This window comes from Ammospiza nelsoni, chromosome 3, assembly GCF_027579445.1.
Source record: "Ammospiza nelsoni isolate bAmmNel1 chromosome 3, bAmmNel1.pri, whole genome shotgun sequence".
Lineage (NCBI taxonomy): Eukaryota > Metazoa > Chordata > Aves > Passeriformes > Passerellidae > Ammospiza > Ammospiza nelsoni.
This window is the reverse complement of record NC_080635.1, coordinates 72,774,483-72,797,918: the sequence shown is the minus strand read 5'-3', so window position 1 is coordinate 72,797,918 and position 23,436 is coordinate 72,774,483.

The window sequence follows — 23,436 nt, the reverse complement described above, 5'->3', positions numbered from 1 at the left end:
CTAGGAGTCTCTGTTTTTCAAGGAGTTCATTCAGATATAGCTTATAGTTCAGGTATGTTGTTAGCAAAGATGCCTTTATTCATATAAATATGCCACTGCTTTACTAGACCTGGGAAATTTCTAGTTGTTTATATTTCTTTTAACATCGATAGCTAAAGGCTTTCCATCCCAGCTTTACCTAATGAGCTGCTCTGTGTCTTACTTTATACTGTGTCTTCACTGAAATACAAGCACCTTCAACATTAATTGGTAGAGAAATGTCATGTGTGTAGAAGCTTACATCACAATCACAAAGCTTAATTTTTTATGCTTTTAAAATAGCTACTCATGCCTGACTTCAGATTAAAATACTAGCATTAAAGGATTTCAGCCTTCAAAGGCAGTATAATTTGATTTAAATATTCTAACAACACATAATGAAACCATTGTAAATACTTACCAGTGATTGGCCAATGTCTCCATTTCCAGGGTCATGTCTGAAGATAAAATGTCATAAAATGACCTCTTTCCTGAATGAAATGCAGAATTGAATGAAAGGCAGAAAACCAAATTAACAAATATGAAACATTTGTTAGAGAACATGAAAAATCTTCCCTTTGAAAATATACAAACTGGCATATATGACACATCTAATTCTCTTCATGTTTGATTGGAGAACCAATAAAAAGAGAAGATCAGCAACAAAGTATTTCAAGCTATTATATGAGTACATTAACCCCAGTACTGCCTATTCATAACAATTAACCTGAGATATGGTAGTTTCAATTTGCTGCATTTTTCTTTTGATTTACAATGCAAAGTTTTACAATACAACAATACTGTTAATGAAATTAATAAATATTGGATACTCCAGAAGGTAATCACAAGGATTGTCTTATACACAGAAACCCATGAGCCTTTAGAAATGCCCATCATATGAAAAGTGATCATTCTAGTTGGTAATGAAAGGCCAAAAACAAGGGACTTATTTATGTTTCTTATAACATACATTGATTTATATACTTCTATCATTACTTTTCTCAGTCCTGTTTTCTGACTGATCTATTTGACTTTTCACTAATATGACCAGGAGATTGCAGCACCCAAGATGAGGGAAATCATGATTTCTACTATGTCATGAAATTCTAGTCAGCACTGTTGTATATCCTAGTCTTCAACATAGCACAAGATGGGATATTTGGCTTTGGCTACCCCTCCTCTCAAGAGGAGCTCTCTCTACACTGTCTGCAGGAGTTTGCTATCAGAGATTTCTCCTCCTGCTCTCATTTTAGCCGTTTCAGCCTTTTACTGTTCTTATGCTTAGCTTCAGTGAACATTGAGAGAAGAACAAGGATGGAGGAAAAACACCAGCCGTAGCGTTCAGATACAGCTGTCCCACCCCTACGTGGTGTTTGGCCAACCCACTCACCTCACCCTGGGTTTGTCCCGGAAATCCCTACAGCAACTCAGCTCCAGTGACCAGAGGAAGTGCAAAAAACCACGTCGAGCAGGGAGAGCAGGAAAAAAGCATCTGGCTTTGAAATAGGAAGTGGTGAGAAGTGTCGGGAGAGCACAATGGGGGTTTTGTGATGGAAAGCTGATCAGTACATGGGGAAAGCACACTAACTCTTGTTCCAGGACTGGATGTGAATCACAGAGCTACAGAAACAATAGCAGGTTTATTTGTTTGGGGAATTAATTTTTAACTTATAATTACTTCAAATTATTCTATTTTTTCAATTGGATTTGAAATTTAATTTACATTTGTAATACCTAAACAAACAGTCCTGAATGTTGAATTCTTCATTTCTCTCCAGTGAAATAATTGCATCACATTCAAGTGTTATCATTTTACACAGTTCATCTCTTCACTAGCTCATTAATAACCAATATATCAAACTATGCAGAACATGGTGAGTTTCTATATTCAAAGGTAGAGGTGACGTTTAACTCATCATATGTTTTGCCTGCCTAAAAGTGGAATATGCAGTCCAGATTAGTCACAGAGGATCCCTTGAGAGAGTGGATCTCCATGAAGCACTTCCACAAGGTGAGTCATTTCATCTAGGATAAGATGATTTGCCCCTTGTTTTCTGTCACTTAAGCAGTTTCTGGCACCTAAGTGCCATTCACCTCTAATGTATTAGGGCTACTTCATTTCCTTGAAAGCCTTCTTCAAGAGGTTCATAAATGGCTTGTTGAAATTCCAAATTAGTTATAATAACAGCCTTTTTCTGCCTACAGTTCTGTTCAATTACTTGTCAGAGATGCGTGGTTTTCTTTTATGGTAGCCATATTTCTTTAGCTTTACCTTTTTATACCAATCAAGGGATTTTGTAAACAAAATAAATCTCCACTTATAATTCAGATGTTCTTTTAATACTGGAGAAAAACTGAAATGCAAAATTTCTAATGCTTTTTTAAAAGGTATTTAAACTTTCTCCATCAAACTCCTCAGTTGAGGTTGATTAATTTAATGAGGGATTATGTGTATTTTGACAGCATTTTCTTTAAATTCCCTGAGCATGTCATCCAGTCTTGATATCTTGTCACCATCCAGTACCTTTCCAGAACTTTAACCACTGCTACCACTTCCTTTCATTGACTCCAAAAGTTATTTTAGGAAACATATTTTTCCATCATGCTTAGTTGAGAAAGACAGTCTGAAAGAAATGTAATTAATTCTTGACACCACTACCATCTCTAAGCATATTAATTTACAATAGTGGAGTGCAGGTTGAGGAGGAGGAAAGGAAGCAGGAATCCAGATCCATTCCTCTTGGGTATTTGAAGATAACACTGGAACTGTAGTGCCAGCAGGTCGAGGGAGGTGATCCTGCCCCTTTACTCAGCCCTAGTGAGGCCACATCTGTGGGAAAACAGACTGGGGGGAATAGGAATGGGCTGTGGTTGAGCCTCATCCCTTGTGGGGTGCAGCTGTATAACAGGTGAACAGCACTGAAGAAGAAGAAGAAACATGGAATGCTAATGTGTGCTGACCAATCACAAAAGAGTAGAAGGGCATGCAGGTTTTATGCATGTGAGGAAAAAGGTATAAAATTGGGGAATATAAATGGAGAATAATAAAGCTCTGATGCTTGCCACCATTTTTGGCATCATTTGTGTGCCTACCATCACACATCTGGAGTGCTGTGTCCTGTTCTGGGCTCCTCAATAGGAGGAGCAAATCCAGCAAAGGGCCACAAAGATGACGGAGGGACTGGAACATCTCCTTTACAAGGAAAGGCTGAGAGACCTGGGCCTGTTCAGCCTCAGTAAGAGAGAACTGAGAGAGGAACTCATCAGTATATACCAGTAGCTGAAGCAGAGCTGTCCAGAGAATGGAGGCAGGAACTTCTCAGTGGTGCCAAGCACTAGGACATGGCAGTTCAAAAGTATAACAAATATTTTGTGGGTTTGTTGGGGTTTTTTCAGTTCAAAGTGCATGGAATGACCTGCAGTCTCTGCAGCTGATCAGAGCAGTGTTTGTGTGGTCTGTGATGCAGCACAGAAGTATTTCCATAGAATTTGCATAGAATCATGGAGTCACAGAATTTTTGAAATTGGAAGGGACCTTAAAGATTGTCTCATTCCAACCCCCTGTCTTGGGCAGGGACACCTTCCACTAGACCAGGTCACTCAGAGCCCCATTCAACCTGGCCTTGAACACTTCCAGGGATGGGGCAACCACTTCTCTGGGCCTCAGCCTGACAGCAAAGAATTTCTTCTAATATCTAATCTAAGTCCAAACTCTTTCAGTTTAAATCCCTTCTCCCTTATCCTGTCACAATATGCCTTTACCAGAAGTTCCTCTTTGGCTTACTTGTAGAACCCCTTTAGGTACTGTTCTGATAATTAGGTTCCATTAGGTTTCCAATTTGGGTTGTTTCCCCTGCAAGAGCTGTGGGGACAGGGTTGAAAGGCTCTGTATGGTACAGAGTGCCAAGACTGGATGTTCAAAACATTGCATAAGATTGTTTTTTGCGAAGGGTCACAGCGTACCAGGATCTGGCAAACAAGGGCAGCCTAAGAGTACACACAATATTTACTTTTTCTTTGGTTTTGGGGTTTTTTTCACACATGTTGAAGGAGAATATGGGGGTTTTTTTTCTTCATGTCATTACCACATGAATTTAATTCAGGACAATTAAGAAGAATCTCCAATGCTTTCCTTTATTGTAATTTTCCCCACTGCATTCCCAATTCACATTTCTACTGTTCCTTTGTCATTCTTCATTGTATTTTTCTCTCTCATTCATTGTATTTTTTTCTCTCATTTCACCAGTAGAACAGTCTTGGATTACAAAAGGGGGAGGAGTTTTACTTCAAAATAGAAATTAACAGTTCAATGGAATGTCTCCAATTCAGGATTTATGAGTAACAAGATCATGTATTCATTTAGTGTTTTCATGGATAAAAGTAAAATACTGCAAAGTGATTTCCCTTATGTTTTTCTAACAAGTGCTCAATTAACCTCATTGATTTAGAGATAAATGTCCAAAAGAAACATCTCTCATTTTATTCAAGAGTTAAACTGTCAGTCTAAAATACAATCTCCCCACAGTCAGACTAAATTAAAGGATACTACAGCAATCCCAGGAATTTAAGTAGATTTGAAGTGAAAAGAAAATACAGCATAAGTTAAGTTTCATAAGGCTTCATCAGCTCCCAGGGTTTTTTCTTGCTCCTTCCTCTCCTTTTTTAATCCTTACAATAAAGGAGATCCTCTAACTATAGAAAGAGATTTATCACAGATGACAAAACTCTGAAAGTTGATCATAATTTCTGACAATTCTCTCCCATTCCTTCCTCTTAGACCTAGCATAAAATTTCCAGACAAGTTTTGTAATGACCTGGCAGGTGTTGGTTGTGCATCTCCATGTAGTGACACAATTCAGACCCACCAAGTCCTGATAGCTTTCTACCAAGAGCTATGACATTACTTGGGTGACTTGCTGTGATTTGCAGTCTGCCACTACTGTATGTGTTTTTACAATGCTTCATAAATACACTGCTGCCTCAGCATCTGATAACTGAACCATTCCCCATGGATGCATTATGGAAAATACTTCATGTTTAAATTATTGTGAAATATTGTCCCTTCTTATCGCTCAGATACATTATCCCCACAAATACTATAAATGCTGTAGCAAAAGTTTTATCTGTTCTAATTAGCATGTATGGAGGAATGAAAACCTGCATAATTGCATTTTGTTCCTCCTGAGCATTTAATCACTATGTGTCCACTGGAAAGAAAAAAGTCTTTAGCCTGGAAATTATCAGAATGGTGATCAATTAACATTTTTAAAGATTAAAAATAGGGGTGGGAAGAGCTGATTAGCTAAGGCAATGTTTAGTAGGATACAGAATTCTGTATCCACAATCTGTGGGTCCAAGCACAGTTTGTGGTTTCTGAGAGGTTTATCAGAACCACAGCTTTCAGACCAAAAAAATACCTTTTGATTAAATATCCTGACTTACATAAAAATATCTCTTTATCCCTTCACTATGAATGCCTTTGTTTGGTCCAATTGTTTGCCTCAAAAATCCACAAAAACATTTAATGGATCACAGAACCCATCCATGACAAAAATTATTTCAGTCAAGAACATCTAAAACCTTTTTTTTTCCTTTTTTTAAGAGCCATTGGACCCATAATATCAGGCATTCTCTTTACCTTGCTGAACATATGTTGTTCAGTCCACTTCATGAAGTAGTAGGCCAGCTGCTTTTTCACCTCATTTTTCTGGGTCTGTTCTATGTTATCTTAGTTATTCAACATTCTCTTAAAAACAGATGCATGCCTGATGTATGTGGTGCTCTTTCCAATTCAAGTATACCTCATCTCTCCCATTAAGTGTTTTGCTATTTATGCTCAAAGGGTCAGTCATGCCACTCTTTTTGACAACAGAACGCTGTTCAGTGCTTGTGTTGATCACTTTTTTTCCCTGTTTTCTCTGACACAAGTTTTGTCCTGACACAAGTTATTCATGGTCAGTCCTCTAAGAATGAGGTCTAACTTATCTAAAAGTCATCCAAGAACATGATAGCTATGAAGTGTAACTCATTTCCTGAGCTTCAATCCATGGACTGTTAAAATCACCAGAGATCTCCCTGACTGGCTTGGAAGGCCCTGGATAGGGGGCTTTCCCCCTTGGAAGGCCCTTCCAACTTTTTTCACCCACCCATACCTAGAAATGCTTGTTCATTGGAGATGAATGTGGTACCCACCAGTCTCACAACTAATTTAGGTAAGTGGTGAAAGAGCTGTCTTGAATTTAGAAACAGATGCAAGCATTCATTGCTCCAATACAGCATTTTCACAGCAATGTGCAATGATTTGCTAATTTTTAATACATCATTTTGCCTAAACAGCTGTTCTCCATACCATAATTTTGCATTTGATTATCCCCCACCTTAAATGAAAAAAAAAAAATAGGACTTGATAATAAATCATATTTCTACAATACTGCTGATTGATATGATATAGGCCTATATTTATCACTTGTGTTACACGTGCAAAGCTGCAGGGTCTAGAACTGGGGCCCTTCTGTCCAGCATGCCTGACACATATTTAATAAAAAATGTAATTCCTTGCCCCAGAGAGACTACTTTCTAAACATAAATTTGGATAGACCAGGTGGAAAAAAACAAAAGTAGACAAGGCAATAGTGAAACAATCATTTTTCATCTTGCAAAATTGGAACTGTTATACTACACAGCAATTTAAATCTGTTTCCCATGTACCAAAAGCAATCCTTTTTCTAGTTTTGATAACTGTCTCTTTTCCTGTTAGATTAAAAAAATTGTATCTATCTTATTTCATTGGATTTAATAATTTCTAAATCACTTTCACTGAAATATAAAAGGGTGTTGAGCTTCTTTGTTTAAATATGAAACACAGTAATAATCACTCTTTGGTGCTATTCTAATTAGCTAGATCTCCCCACGGAGGATACCAAATGCACACTAACTCAGGACAATTAGGAAGATGCTAATAAATGCAACATCATGGTTCCTTACAGAATGCAAAACCAGCACCAACATGTAACCAAGCAGTTTGCAAAGAGCATTATCACATTTCAGGAGCTAGAACTTAAAGCTCTCATTGGAATGATTTTAGGAGACAAGGGCTCTTAATGCTTATCAGTCAGTATTCAAAGGGTTACATTTTTGTCTGTTCCATTGACGTTAGACTGCAGAGAAAAAGAAATTTACCAATATTTAAAAAAATAAAGGCAAAGCTGTTGAATGAGGAAATTTGTAAGTGCTGTGACTAATTCGTAGCTAGCAAAACACAACAAAAATCCTCAAAATGCCACGGAATTGCAATATCCTGCTCCTGTCAATGTTTATAATGTATCTGACATAGAGTATAAGATAAAATATTAAAACTCTGGAAATGAGAAAGAAAAACACACATCAGTTGATGGAAGAGTAGGCAGTTTCATTTTTTTCACTTGGTTTTTGCCAAAACAAGGGGCAATTTTGAGGACAGCCCAAGGAGGAAGACAGTGGTGACATCCTGTCCTGTGGAAGCTTAATTGTCCTTTCTGCACCTGCTTTGAGACACTGTACACAGCTCAGCAGGGAGCTCCTGAAACATTCCCTATCCTCTACAAACATTTAAGGATCCATCACACAGCCCACAGAATCCAATAGGAATGGTCTTGCAGGCTTCAATATTCCTTGGATCAGACCACAAGAAATAATCCAATTAAACGTATTTTTAAAATTATGATTGTTTAAACTATTCTATTTGTGTGTTATTCCAAAGCAGCCCTATTCCATCAAAACAGGCCTTCTACATTCAGCATGAATCCCTTTTTAACTTGTCATATCCAAAGAGCAAGGACAACAGTTCTGCTGGATTTCAAAATTAAGCCTTTGGGACCAAACATTGCTGTCTTTCTCCATGAGAAGTCCCCATGGCTTTCAGTCCATCAACATGTCCAATACCCAAGACAAGCAATTAAGAACACGAAACAGTTTAAAACTAAGGCACAAGTTATAAAACTGCAGTATACCTTTGAGAACCAGGCAAAATATTTGCTATTGTAACTTTCCCATCTTGCCAAAATATTTGTTATCTCAGAGGCAGCACTTTTCACATCCACACTCAATGGCATCCATAAGGTAGTCCCACTGGTGTCAAGCTGGCACCACAATAACAAGTGCAGTAATACTCTGGGAATCCAGAATAGGACTATAATAAACATGTAGCCCCAGAACACAACAAAACCAAGAAGAGCTCCAGGTGGTGCTAAGAAATATGTATTTCTGTTACAAATATAAAGTTTGCTCCCATTGTCTTCCTTCAGGTTAAAAAAAAGAACTCTGAGATTTTTCATGTAATACAAAACATTTCCTAATCACAGTGGCATTCTTAACTGCAGAAACAATTTAATCCTTCTTTTACATTATCGTAATCTAAATAATAGAATTCTTGATTTAGCAATTCTTTCTGACACTGAGTTGCCTACCAAAATAATTCCATTTTTTTCAGTCAGAGTGTTTATGGACATATGGACTTCTTACATTAAGGTTTCTAGAACTGGGGTTCATTTTAAATGAAATTGATAAAAGAGAAAATTCCTAATGACCTAATAATGTGAGGACAACTCTGAACCATAGAGGGGGTATCTTAGGAGGTAGGAGGTGATGCAGCCCTGATTTTGCGTGCAGTATATCATCTGAGGTGTCCAAAGCAATCACTGCTATTTTTTGTTTAAAAGCAGCAGTAAAACCCTCCTTTCAGAAAGGGCCCATGCAAATTTAAGGAAGTGACTTACTTGTTTATTTGCATCACTGGCTAAAGAGCAGTTTTCCCTGCAGGCTATAAGCTCACACATTTGTGTCCTGCCTAAAATCCCATCACTTTCAGATGGGATTTACAGCTCAGCATGGATGAAGGTGTCCTTGACTGTCAGAGCAAGGTGGTCTTCCTCCTCTTGTGTCCCTGTGGGGAAGAAAAGAGATACAGGCAGAAATTAAAGGCACTATGGAAATTTCCAAAGGAAGAGAGTTGTGGAGTGGCCTCTGTTGTACGTCCTCTCCTTCATTTTGTACCAGCAGCGATCAATGGACTCATTGCCTGCTGTAATTCCCTGCAGTCATTACTTTACAGGTGAGTAATTTATGGCTTTGTAAAGGGCTCTGGGATGTTTGATTATGTCAAAGGTGTTATTGAAGTTCAGATTGTAGTTGTATCCTAAATAGGATGAGATTACCACAGGGAGTTATATCATTACTTTCACTAATTATTTACAACATGGTGCCAATCACACTGTAAGTACAGTTGCAGTAAAAGAAAAGATGGCTCTGTGTAGGTGAGCACAAACCCTATTAGGTAATAAGCTATCCAAAGCAGTACATGGCATTGACCTTCCCTCCAGAGGAAATTATAGGCAGAACAAGGAAATTCAACATCAAAGACACTAACCTGAGCTTCAACAGGAAGAGTTAATTTTTGGTGTGCAAATTTCTCAGTCCTCATCTGACCCAAGTTCCCTGTCTCATGGGAGTGTGGACTAAGGGATGGGATAGACTATTCCAGAGCCACAGGATCAAAGGGTGACTGGAGAATAGCTTAAAAGTTGCTGTGTAAATGTTCGCCTATGGAGACAAATATAGCAATTGTGGGGGGAAGTTTCCTGTGCAAGAAGGGAGAAATATCATGGCCTTCCAGATAATGTGGAAAGAAAAAAGAATGAGACATGATGATTCCCCACAGGACTCAAGTTCTTATCCCTACAGAGTCTTCAGTCAGAGTAGGAAAGCTCATACCACACAGTAATAGTTTTCCAATGTGTCTGCAAGTGGGCTGGGTCCCGGGGGATCACAAGTGTGATAACATCCTTCAATCCAGCCCCAATGACAGAGACAGGGGAAAGCAGTAAAGCTTTCTTTTTAGTGGCATACTACAATGATGTAAGAACTCCTTTTTCCCTCAGAGGGCTCACATTAGTATTTTCACTGTCCTGAGAGTAAATCATGCCACTTAGTCACAGTCTGTAGCAGGACTCCAACATCCCCTTTCTGAGCCTCACCTTCACCTTTCCTGCCTGATGAGAGCATCCTAAATTTGCTAAGTGAGCCACAAACTCCAGTTCACTCTTTTCTGAGGACCTTCCTGTCTTCTACTAGAAGTCTACACAATTCAACCTTTATGAAGCTTCTATTTCTCTATTCATGTGCAGGACATAGGACAAAAACGTGTTCAGAGGGACATCAGGAACAGCACCATCACTGGGGCAGATTCACAAAGTGACTTAAGCATCATCACACCAACACTGTGGTATTTAATAGCCAGGCACTGTGCTCCAAGGCTCATCGGAGCTTAAGGGATATCTTAATCTTCTCTTTCATTATTTAGCAAATAATTATTTGATATTTGGTAGCTCATGATTCACAAAAACCAATCCCTCCAGAGTCAGGGAAAGGAATTCTACTGTGTTTATTCTGCATATTGCCTAGCATCTACTTTTGATTATGAGAACAGGATTTGTGGGATTCCTCACTAGATTTGGAAGAATTACTGATTTCAGTGTTCTGACTGAAGAAGAGGAAAATCTTCTAGGCTACTAAAAATTAGAGGGTGTTGTTGAATGCATAAGACAAGATTTCTTTGCCAAAATGTAACTATAGAGTGTATTGGAGATTATATTAAAGTCACTGTGAAGAATCAGAGGGGTAAGAATTGGAATGAAACACATTTAATATCTGTAAATATTTTTCAGTGTTAAATCTTACTTTCCTGCATACAGAGGGCAGGATACTTTTGTTTCTATTCTACACTTAGGGAGCTATACCTGGGGAGGCAGTGGAGTTCCATGTTGGAATGTGGAATACCTAGCCAGTGTCCTTGGATGGTCAAGAAAAAAATGAAAAAGCAGACCTGACATGTGATGGATGTGTTTTTAAGACACGCAACAGGTCAGCATCAATGAAATGCAGAGGCAGAGAAAAGCATCCTGTTATTTTTCCAGGAAAGACAACACATTGACCAGTTATGTTTGTTTTGGCCATCAGACCTGAGTACTGATTATTACCTGACAAATATCAGCTTATTTGAGAAAGAGCGTGTCCATTGCTAGAAATTATAATTGGATCCATTAATAAACCAGAGGACTGACATTCTTTCCAGAGTTTAGCCAGAGAAAAATGATGTATAAAATACAATAAGAATAAGGAAAACAGAGTTTAAGGAGCCATTAGGACATAAAAAAATGCAACAGAACATAAACACCTTTTCTAATGGAACAAATCCAGACCAGTCAGACAGATTCTGAACAATGCCTGGGTCCACTTTCAAAAGAGTTCTATAATAAGAGAAGTATCATAGTATCATAGACTATGCTAAACTGGAAGGGACCCATGAGGGTCATGAAAGTCCACCTCCTGTCCCTGCACAGGACAGTTCCCAGAATCACACCACATGCCTGAGAAGTAGTGTGAGGAAAACAACTTCAACAAATTAATGGATATTATTAAAATATACACTGATTTCAAAAATTGCACTTCATTATTAAACATTATTAAATCCGTGTGTCTATTTTCTTCCAAGACCACTTGCCCCTAAATTGATCAAGGTTTCTGAGAATCAAGGATCTGAAAATGGTTGTGCTTGAATGACTTCTACATTCAGGGATTCAAAAGTCATACCAGAGGCGTCACGAAGTAGAACTGATAAAATATGTAGAAGAACAAAGTTTCCCAGAAGGGCTGACTACAGAGACAGCAGGCAAGGAAACTTTTAGTCAGAATTGTACTGGGAAATAAACACAGCAGCCTGTTGAACTATCAGCACCAAAACTGTGTAACTAGTGTAGAGCTGGCAGGATCCTGGGTTAGCTGATCAAAAGAAATCAAAATTGAACAACTTTAAAAAGAATTCTTGTTAGAAGGAGGTGTTCTGCATCCTCTCTCATGGTCAAGACTATTGCTGCATTTACTGCTTGTTTGTTGGATTGAGCAGAAATAACAGCAAATTACCAGTATCTATGGGAGAATCAAATACCAAAGGTTCGTCACTTCCTTCATTAGTCAGGCATGGACTGTGTCTACATAGTGTTTTCCTGGCAGAAGCCATCTCAGTGTACTCACCCCCTGGGCCAGCTCTGATTTGGGAGCCAGAAGTTGTATTTACCCCCAGCTGAGCCTGAGAGAATGAACCCTGCCCCCCTGCAGGCCTTATCAGCTGGAGCACACCCCAGCCTCTACCATGGCTGCTCCACTGCATCCAAGCATGTGGAGACCATCCATGTAAAATTCTCATGGATGCATGTACTGAGACCTTTGTGCCACATGATAAGAAGCAGTAGGAACAGGCTGAAAGGATCTGTAGGTCCAGTGATACATCCCAGCATCATTTGCTGCTCTGCTTAAACCAGATGGACAGCCCAGACAGGCTGCATCTGCAAACATGGTAAAAACACTGACATGTCCTAACCAGAGTCATAGAACTGCGCTTATAAAGGATCAATGTTTCTATGCCAGTTTTGAAAGGCTCAGTAACAGCTAGGGAAGAGGTGGAGGTGGCTGTCATTCATTGTTATGATTCAGCCACAGAACATTGAATGATTATGGATTAGCATAGAAAAAGTACTGATGGGCATGCATTTTCACTCAGCCTCCCTAAAATCCTCTCTCGAGGATGTAGAAAGAAAGCCTGATTTATAATTGGTGACCTTAACTTCAGGGATGTTTTCTGGACAGCTGGTTCAGCTTGTTACTAAAAAGAAAGGTGCGATTTGTACACCATAACACAGATATCTAAAACTCAGAAGCATTAGATCTAACTTAGGTACCTCAGGGGAGAAATCAGCAGTTCCATTAGGCAGTTCATCCCAACCTAAAAGCTCTCTAAGATAAATCAATTAAATTGCCCCCTAGTAGTTCTTATTTCTCTCAGTAAAAAATTTCAGAGTGGCTTACTGAAATATAGGACTTTAAACGTGATAAATCTAAAAGGGGAGAGGAACCCCCATTCCTGGTTCTTTAAGACAATTTCACGAGTTTCTTTCTTAAAACAAGAAAGCCAGTGTTTTAAAATGAGATTTGAAATATCAACAAATTTTATCTAAAATGAGTAAATAGGAAAGATATGAATGGTGAACAACTTAAAATATAGGTGACTTCTCAGAAAGTTAGTTGAATAACTTTAATGCTAAGCATAGCTAGGGCTTTGGGAAATGAGGATTAATGTTCAGAGGTATTAGGAGGAAAGGGGATATTAGGTCAGCTGTAAGTTGGATTTCAGATGTAGACGAAAGAATTCTCAACAGCAATGTAGGAAAGTGAAACATTTGTCATAAATACACATTGATATCTAAAACAAAGTGCTCTATACCTTTTCTAACTAAACTTCATCCCCATCAAAATACTCGCATAAGATAACATACAAATAAAAATTTCAACACATATTTATACTTTAGATACAATTCTTTTTAAGGGCTGAATAATATTTCTAGTTTAAAGTTGGGATACTGAAATTTTCAAGAAAACAAAGTCATTCCAGTGTTTAATAAGGGGTAAAAGAAATAACCTAGGGGCCATTGAAAAATTTCTCTGATGTGCATGGAACAGTTAAATGAGGATTATATCAACAAACAGTGGCTAAACATAATTTGTGCCACTCAACATGGTTTTGTAGAAAGTAAATCTTGTAAAACAAACACTGTTTTTTATGACAGGCTTATAGGCCCTGTTGGTAAAGGTGAATGTGTTGGCACAGCATTCTTCATTTTTAAGGCATTTGACTTAGCGCCACAAAACACTTTGGCTTTGAAAAAATCTTGAATTGTGCAGAATTAACAGGTTGTACATTAGAAAAATTAAAATATCTCACAGTGTTCGGAAAATGGTAATAAAGAAATCAGCGAGCACAAGTGCTTCTACAGGCTTCCCCCAAATAACCATTGCTCCATCTAGAGAAGGAGCAGTGGACTAGAAAGAACATATGAACAAAACAGAGCAGGATCGTAGGAAGTAGAGAGGAGGTTATGGTGCAGAGTTACCTGAAATCTCTGCTGAAACAGTTAATTTCCAACAAAATTAATTTAAGGACACTCAAATACAGAACAATGCATCTGGGGACCAGGAATACAAACTATAGGTACAGTGAGACTCTCTTTTTGGAAAGCAGTATCTCAGGAATGGGCTTGTGAGTCATTGGGGATAATCATCTCAAAATAGGCTCTCAAAGTAATGCTTTGACAAAATGGTTAATATGATCCTTGGTTATATAAAATGTGATTGTCAAATAGAAGCAGGGAAGTGTTACTGCTGTTCTAAAACTTGAAAAACCACACAAGTTAAACCAGAGACTGGAAAACAAATATTAAGTTACGAGTCTTAAAGAGTTCTGTTAATTTAACAGAGAAGGCTGAAAGCTGACTTGAGGTGTTTGTACAGATCCTCACACATGAAAACACCATCCAGTAGCATGATTCTCAAACCTGCTGACAAAATCATGATTAGACATAATGACTGGAAGCTGGAGTTAGAAAATTTAACCTTGAAATAAGACATAGCATAGAAAATTAAATAAGACACAACATAGAAAATGAAATTTTATGAGGTACCAGCTCACAGTTAGTCTGAGTTGTTAAGATGGGTTTAAACAGCTTTCTGAAGTGGCATAATTCAGCTTTTCAGAGAAATTACATCTCCAGCATGAGGAGGGGTTTAGATTAGACAGTCACAGGCCACCCTTCTTGTGGTGAAATCTGTCAAACCGAGAGCACCATCTTCTCTACCCCCAATGCATATGTGCCATACGATAACCAGGATTACCTGTGTTCCTCAGCACAATCACTGCGTGGGCGGATATGCACGTCACCAATGACTGTGCTCAAATATCATACCTCAGGGTTTCAGCCAACTGTCCAATAGAACCCAGAAACATTTATTTCAGTAACGCTACACTGGTTAGATGTAATCTGTTTGCACTTGGTGGAAAGGGAAATTTGATTTTGTGTCTGTGTGCTTAACAGCAAAACCATTACCTTTCTTTGTATGGCTCGACAGACTACAAATCACCTATTTTCTTTACTTTTCTGCTTATCTTCTAGGGCATTCAGCTCCTTCTGAAAGTCATAGTGCTTTCCAAACAGTAGGTAAACATCTATGCATTTAAGTTTATTTTTAACGTGGAGTATAGCTACTCCAAGGCACCCTTCTCTCACTTCTGCCATAATCATCCATGTTTATTACACATAGAACAGTGAACACAGAGGTGTTGTGTTGCAAAACTTATGGTTTAGTCCATCCCCAAATAGAAATAAAAGTACCGTAAGTTTATTTTTCTGAAGTTCTGGAAATGAACGTTTGCTGCAAGGTCTCAGAAGAGGGATTTTTATCTTTGTATCTGTCACCACCACAGAGGGCATCCAGGCTGAACTGTGTTCCAGCAGGCATCTTCACTGCCTGCAGGCTGTGCCTACACAGGAACCTGTGCAGAACCATTGTTTTCCATGTGCTAGCACAGGTGCTTTGTGCTTGGAATACCATTAACATTAGCAGAAAAGAGATGCCACCCATCATCTCTCAGTTGGCTCTGCAAGGCTAATAGGCAATCCAACTTCTTTTTAAACACTGTAGTAAGAAGACATGACTCTAAATACACACAGCAGGCAGAAACACTGGTAGGAAGGTGCCGTTTTCAGCCATTCTTCAGTGAAACACCATCTGTTGCAACATATGCAAGTGCAGTTACACATCCAGTTACAGGAGGTGAGAAGGGTAATTTTCAGCCTGAGAAGGATGAGTTCTGTGTGCTCATCTCCTTTCACCACGCCTCACCCATTAGCACCAGAGGCAATCTACTGGAAAAAGAAGGATCACCACCATCTTCTGTCTCCCCCTAATGGAAAAGAAGACTCAAATCCCTTACAGGATCAGGAATAACGGTGTGAGTGGTTTCTAGATGTAGATCAAAAAAGTTAATTTCAAAAGTCCCAAATAGCTGGAAGAATTTGAGAGGAGGAGAAATTTAAAATGAGACTAGAACAAGCAAAAAGAAAATTAATATATAGAATTTATACATGAAAATTTAATGAGCCCAAGATTCCAGTTTTCTTTATTTGAATATTTTACAGATACATTATTAACGCTAACCTTATTTTCCTAGCTGAAAAATTAACACAAACAGAAACACAAAACTCATGATGTGCCAAAAAAAAAAAAAAATGAAGAGTTATGGCTTGGAGACCCTTTCTTTGTATGGAAACACTAGACTCTAATTTAATTTTAAAAGAAACTAAAAAAAACCTAGTTTTCTCAGCCTGACAAATCTCCTCCAAAAAATTATTTCCTCACAGATTACAGAAGCAGACAATTGGTGCCCAAACAATCAAAGAAGGTTGTATTGTCAGCATGTTAATCATAGTGTCTCTTAGCAACCATATTTTATTTACAAGTAACAATACTTCTTCAGAAGCCTGTCACACTTAATGAGAAGTATTTGTGGGGGAAGGGCCAGAATATGTATGTGCAGCTCCCAGCTCTGGTGATGGGCTGCTTGTGAGGAGGACAGAGCAATGCTTTTACTGTAAACCAGATACTGATGGCATCAGTAGACAGGAAAACCTCTGAGGAGGTGGGGCAAGGGTTTGCACAAAACAGGGACTTGCCCTGCTCGTTTTCTGTGCTCACTCTGGTTGGTGCTTTTGACCCTGTGAGTCCATAGGTTCCTCTCCCTTAGATTCCTCTCTGTAACTTTTTAAAAATGTACAAGATAGTCAAGGAATTTGGGGAGCAGAACCTCCTTGTTTTCTTGCCCTTGGAGCTCTCCAAGGACCAGGTTCTGCTCCCAGCACTTTCCCAGCAGCAGACAGGGGAACAACTCTGTATCTTCCATGCTTTCACATCACTGTCAGCAGCCAGAATCAGTGCTCACATCACCTGTTAAATATAAAAGATAGTGTCTGGAAAATTCCATTTCACTCCAAATCAGTTTTCTTCTGCACTTGCAAAACAGTGCCTTCTGGTCACCACCATATTGAATACCATCATTTTGGGATATTTTAGAGATAATTTCTAGATAGAAGATGCAATTGTCTGAAAAAGAGAGAGAAAAATTGAACATTTTGTTCTTTACAGGGAAGACATTTTGTAGCAAAATTGTACAAGGGATAGTAGAGGTACCCAAGGGCTCCTTTCAGTTTTCTTTTTCTCTGATCAGCCATAGTGATAGGAGGGACTGCATAGCCCAGTAAAAGTCGCCTCAGCTCACATTGATTTATTACAATATCTTATCCCTATTCATGATGATCACAAGATGCTTCAGAGGAGGCTTTAAGAAAAGATAAAAATATTCTGCTTCCATAAAGATATCAGCCTAATCCCTTGGAGTTAGAGTCAGCCTTAAATGTTTAAGCATGATCTTAAATCTTAAGCAGGATTATTTTTTCCTTCCAGAAATGTTACTTACTACCATTATCAGAAATGGTAGTAAGAGCTCGTATCCTAGATGTCCTTGTTATCTATCTCATAATCCTGAGAATCTATCCCATAATGCTCAGAATTCCATGAGTTCTACCCTCAAATGCTGGGTCGCTTGTCCATTCCCTTTTTTTACCCATTTTGAAATAATCACCTTCACATTTCAACAAATGTCTTTATTCCTGAAGTATGAGGAACAACAAGCAGATTGAAGAATCACATCAAAGCATGTACCAGTAAGACATATATGAACTGTATGAGATACTTATGTATCATATACACAGAAGAAGGAGGGCCTCGACATCACCATAGCAAGAGGTTTGAAGAAAGAGTGGAACACTTGAGTCAAAGTAGAATTCCTATAGGTCTTTTGCTCACAAAAGTCTTTGCAGACTTTCAGAGATATATCCTCCTCATAAAAGGAAGTTTGGAAGAAGGGAAGAGTGGCTAATTTTTTTCTTATTCTTTTCTGAACTTGCTTTTTTTGGTTTTTTTTTAGATATTCTGTCCTTTCATGAGAGAATAAAAATAGAAGTGGGAATAAAATTTAGGGATGAGTTCAAATCAAATAAACAATTATAAGCTTGGGAATTCAGGCTCATCCTTAAAAGAATTTCCAAAATTACAAACTGCTTGTCCAAACCCACAAAAATATTTGTGGTTTAGGCCTGCCCTAAACAAATATTCCCATAATGTTAAGATTTCAGCAACAGCTGGAAAAGGAAAGACATTCCATGTAAAAGATGAGGACTTGTACAACTGTCTCTGACCCCTCAGGCTGCTTGATTTAGTAAGCAGTGATGGCAAAAAAAAAGATGTAGTACCTAAAACAGTTATGAGAATTCGCTTACCAACATTTGGACAAATTACTATGAAAATACTTCAGAATTATGTCAGATGGTGTCTTCAATTACCCAGGGAACTGTGGCATCCACAGTGAAGGAAAGGGCAGACAGCAGCAGCAGATTTCTGAGAAACCTTATGGGCCTTCTTTAGCCACAGTCCCACCACAGAGCCTCTCATCTCTGCACTCATTCCCCAGCCAGTGCTGGGAACACTTTGTAGCTCCACATGGTGAAATAGACATTTATATCCACTGTACACCACCATCCACTGGGGAAAAGAAATGCCAAATCATAACTGCAGATCCCACCCATAGCTAGGCAGCAGTCTCTGCAATCTGCTGTGTGAAAAGAATTCAGCTGTATCTGGCCCTCATACACCCCATTAAAGGGAAATAACAAGCCCATTTCACCCTGTCCATCAGAAATCTAAACAGAGACTAATTCAGAAGAGAGTTTATTATCCAGCTGCCAACTACTCACCTTTGAAGGATCCTTGTGGCCACCAGTGCTCCTGCAGTAATTATTTCAGAGCAATAGCAACACCTTGCAGGGTTTAGTGTTTTCTCACATAGCTTATTCGGCTGTTAATGGTAGTAGTATGGTCAAATAATCAAATGAAAACAAGGAACCAAGAACAAAAACAAACAAGGAAACAAACAAAAAACCCACTAACATTTCAAAGCACAGATAGTGAGTGATATTGCCAAGGAAATTCAAAAAACATATTGAACAAACCTGGCTGTGGAACATTTTAATAAAATTGAAAGCATCAGGAAGCTTTGAAGTCTTCCAAGTGTACAGCAAAATCTGTTATTTACTATTGCAGCATCAAAAGAAAGATCCACCTATATACGTGTACAGACATCAGGAAGAAAGGCTGTCATGGTCTTTGTTTGCAGTTTGCTTGTTTTTCTTAAAGTCTGTGCTAAAGGAAGAATCATGACTCTTTATGACATAGCACAGCCCTCATGTTTATTCCAGGTATTTTTGCTTTGAAGATCACTAGGGAATAGGAGTTCTTACATTGACTGCAGACATACAAGAGGTTAATATCTTCCTGTTTTTGCAAAAAAAAAAAAAAAAAGGAGGGGTAGCATGACCACAAATGACAAGAAGTCTAACAAATATTTTTCTGGCATTTCATTGTACATTGACTTTTCAAAATGTCAGCTCTGATTTGAACATAAGCAATGCTAAAATAAAAATAATTTATCCTTTTAAAGACCATTAAAGCTTTCTGCAGAAGAATCTAAGCTGCAGAAATCTCAGGAGTTTGAAGTTCACAGTAATTTCAGTAGAAGCTCAGCCTTTGGGAGTCCGAACATTTGTATAGTGTCTGAATAAACTGTCTGCTTCATTGACCATTGACCAACAACAAATATAGAATCTTAGAATTGCTTAGGTTAGAAGATCATCAGATTCAACCATGAGCCCAGCACTGACAAGCCCATCACTGAACCATGTCTATAAGTGCCCCATCATCACATCCTTAAACACCTCCAGTCACCAGGGATGGTGACTCCAACACTTCCCTGGGCCACTGTAAACTTCATGTTTTTCTTCGCCTGATTTATGAACAGAGATAGCTCAGGGATGACATTTGCTCGGTTTCTCGGCTGTTTAGGCTTGTAAGGTTTTCTGTGCTGTTTAGGTGGCCTGGAAAGGCCCAGGGATGGCCTTGAAGAGCCCGGCGCTTCAAAGGACGAGGAGAGACTTCTGATCTTGTCTCGGTCTTGGTGTTTATTAATTGTTTATCTAAAAGATTTTCTTTCAGCCCAACAGAGGTCTGCACAGCAAGTCAGCCATGGGCACACTCTGCAAACCCCTGGGCGGTCACTTATCTTTATACTCGAAGTTACGTGTACAATATTTATCATTTTTCTCCAATACCTTCTACCCTTATTAACTGATGCACTTCTAGTAATAACCAATCCCCAAGTGCCACCACCACCACAGAAGATGGAGGCCAAGAAGAAGAAGAAGAAGGACAGGACACGCCCCAATTCCTCCATCTTACTTCTTTAGACCCCCCTGTACCAAAATCCTAAACCCTGTGTTTTACACTTTAACTAACTTATCCCTTCACCATTCACCCAGTGAATTCCTCCCAGTCCTCATACAGGTCTCATCTCCTGTGTAGGATCAAAATCCTGCCACCAGACACTTCTGGCAGCATTCCAGGACTCCCGAGCCCCCCAAGGGTGTTCTCGGCCTCTCTGCACCTCCATCCTGAGGTGCTGAGATCCCACAGGCCACCTGTTCCAGTGCTTGACAACACTTTCAGTAAAGAAATGTTTCTTAACATCCAATCTAAACCTCCCTTGACACAACTTGAGGCTATTTCCTCTCATCCTATAGCTTGTTACCTGGGAGAAGAGACCAACACTGACCTGGTTACAACCTCCTTTCTCAGAGTTGCAGAGAATTATAATGGAGCCACCTTTTCTCCAGGCTAAACACCCCCAATTACCTCAGCTACTCTTCATCAGACTTGTGCTCTTGACCCTTCACCAGCTCTGCTGCCCTTCTCTGAACATGCTCCAGCATCTCAGCATCCTTATTGCAGAGAGGGGTCCAAAACTGACCGCAGGATTTGAGCTGCAACCTCAACCAGTGCCCAGCACAGGGGGATGATCACTGTCCTGGTCCCACTGACCACAATATTGCTGACACAACCCAGGTGCCATTGGTCTTCTTGGCCACCTGGGCACACCTGGGCCATGTTCAGCTGCTGTCCCCAGCACCCCCAGGTCCTTTGCCACTGAGCAGCTTTCCAGCCACTCTGCCCCCAGCCTGTGGCACTGCAGGGGTTGTTGTGAACCAAGTGCAGGACCCAGCACTTAGCCTGTTTGAACCTCACACCATCAGCCTCAACCCATCAATGTAGCCTGTCCAGATCCCTCTCTTTAGCCTTCAGACCCTCCAGCAGCTCAACATTCAAGCACAGATTGGTGCTTTCTATATATATATTATACATATATTTAGAATTACTGTTATCACTTAGAAATATTACTCATCACTATGATAGAGGAGCACCTGCAACTCTGCTCATGCTCTCTGGACCTCCTAGGGACTTGCAGGGAAAAAGGAATGGTGCAGATAAGAAAAAGGGGAGAGAATTTGCTGTTATACTTTTTTCCCCTGTACCAGATCTAGACAGACAACAAAATTGCACAAACATAGACCGGTTAGAAGGCACTCAAACTTATTATCTAGTTCATTTTTCTTTCTATAACAAGGAAGTACTCTACCCATCATAATCACAATTTATCTTATCCCTGCTTGCTGAGCCTATTCTTTAATACTTCTAAGTTCTGAGCATTGTGAAACTTTCTTAAGCATCCAAAATGCCTACCAGTTTCTACTATGAGAAAAGGAATACCTTTATCACTCCTAAAATTCTAAGTAAAATTCTCTGTCTGCAGCTTGAGATTTAGTTTTTGCCTTACTCTTCACAGCCATTCTTTTTGCATCTTTTTTCATGTATTTATACACTCATATAACGTTTTCTTTCTATCTTGTGTGTTCTAAGGACACCAAACACCCCATCCTTTGTAGGTTCCTAGGCTTTCCTCATAGCCTCCCTCTGTACTCCTGCCAGCTGGTTCACTTCTAAGAAACCATAACAATGCTGTGAAGAAGGATTATGTTGCAAATTTTATGGACTATGCTGCTGTTTATAAATCCCAGTGTGATGTTTGACCTCTATGCAACAGTGTGGTGGGCTGACCCTGGCTGGATGCCAGGTGTCCACCAAGGCCACTCTGTCATTGCCCTCCTCAGCTGGGCAGGGGAGAGAAAATATAATAAAAGTCTCATAGGCATAGATAAGGGCAGAGAGAAATCACTCATCAGTGACTGTCATGGGCAAAACAGAACCCACTTGGGGAAATCAGGTTAATTTATTACCAACCAAACCAGAATAGGGTAATGAGAAATAAAACTAAAATCTTAAAACACATTCCTACCACCACTCCCTTCTTCTCAGGCTCAGCTTCACCCTGCATTCCTCCACCTCCTCCTCCCAGCACCTCAAGGGCATGGGATCGGGGGCTGTGGTCAGTTCATCACACGTTGTCTCTGCTGCTCCTTCCTCCTCAGGGGGAGGCCTCCTCACAGTGTTCCCTGCTCCGGTGTGGGGTCCCTTCCAAGGACATCAGTCCTCTATGAACTCCTCCAGCTGAGTCCTCTCCATGGCTACAGTTCTGCACAAACTGCTCTGGCATGGCTCCCTCCACAGGCTCCAGTTCCTTCAGGAACAGGCTGCTCCAGAGTGGGTACCCCGAGGATCACAAGTCCTGCCAGCAGGTCAGGCTCAGCATGAGCTCCTTTCTCCATGGAGCAGCAAGTCCTGCCAGGAGCCTCTTCCAGCATGGCCTTCCCAGAGGGTCACAGCCACCTTTGGGCTGCAGGTGCACCTCTGCTCCCCCGTGGGCCTCCATGGCACAGCTGCCCCATCGTGGGCTGCACCAGGAGCTGCAGGGTAGCACCTGGAGCACCCCTGCCTCTCCCCACTGACCTGGCTGCCTGCAGAGCTGCTGCTCTCACGTATTCTCAATCCTCTCTCCAGCTGTAGTTGCACAGGCTTTTTCCCCTCTTCTAAAATACATTATCCCAAAGGTGCTACCTTCTGACAGCTTCTAACAAAAGTCACCCCTGTAGCCCCCCTGCTGTCAGCCACCAGCCAAACCTTGCAGGGCACAGCATAATACTCTTAACCTACATTCATTAGGTGACCCACTGTAATGTCCAAATACTTCTTTGCAAGACCTGTTTTATCTCTGTTTTTCCTATTGTATTTTCTCAGCTGTTTATCCTCACCTAAGTCCAGAACCATACTTTTGTTTTAATTAAATTCTGTGTTGTTTTCAAAGCTATTTCTTTCAATTGTGGTAATTCTGAATTAATTCTCATCTTTCAATCTGTTTGCTCTTTCAGATACATTTCACTTGCAGGTTTAATAAGCATATTCCAGAGACCTGGTATTGGATTATAATGAAAACACTGAACTTACTAAGCCTAGCCTAGATCCTCAATTCATCATAGCAGTTTGACAGCGAAGTGCTGGCAGCTGCTCTGAATGCAACATCCCCAGACACCTTTGTCCCCACTCTACAAGTACCCCAACTGCCTGAGTTATGTGAGACCCTGAGCAAAGCCTAGCTAT